Source organism: Fulmarus glacialis, unplaced genomic scaffold (genome assembly GCF_000690835.1).
Source record: "Fulmarus glacialis isolate BGI_N327 unplaced genomic scaffold, ASM69083v1 scaffold18402, whole genome shotgun sequence".
Taxonomy (NCBI): domain Eukaryota; kingdom Metazoa; phylum Chordata; class Aves; order Procellariiformes; family Procellariidae; genus Fulmarus; species Fulmarus glacialis.
Window position 1 is genome coordinate 308 of NW_009198669.1, and position 308 is coordinate 615.

Consider the following 308-nt stretch of genomic DNA (forward strand, 5'->3'; position numbering starts at 1 on the left):
AATCTTTATGGAGTCCGAGGTAGCAGCAGGGGGGGGGGGCTAGGGGCTGCCCCCCAGGGACCCCAAGCAGGATGGTTGGGCAGCATGTGGTGTCCACACCACTACAGCAATGGAGGCAAAGCTGAACACAGCACAGCCCACAACAGGGGGATGGCCTAGGGCCCCCAAGCCCTCCCCGGAGAGGAAGGACCAGCCCCAGTCCTTATTCAAGGAGGAATCACTGCCAAGGGATCTTAATTAAGTCATTAAAAATAAGAAAAGTGGCTTCCCATAACTGCTAATCTAAAGCTACAGCGCAGCAGGTGAGT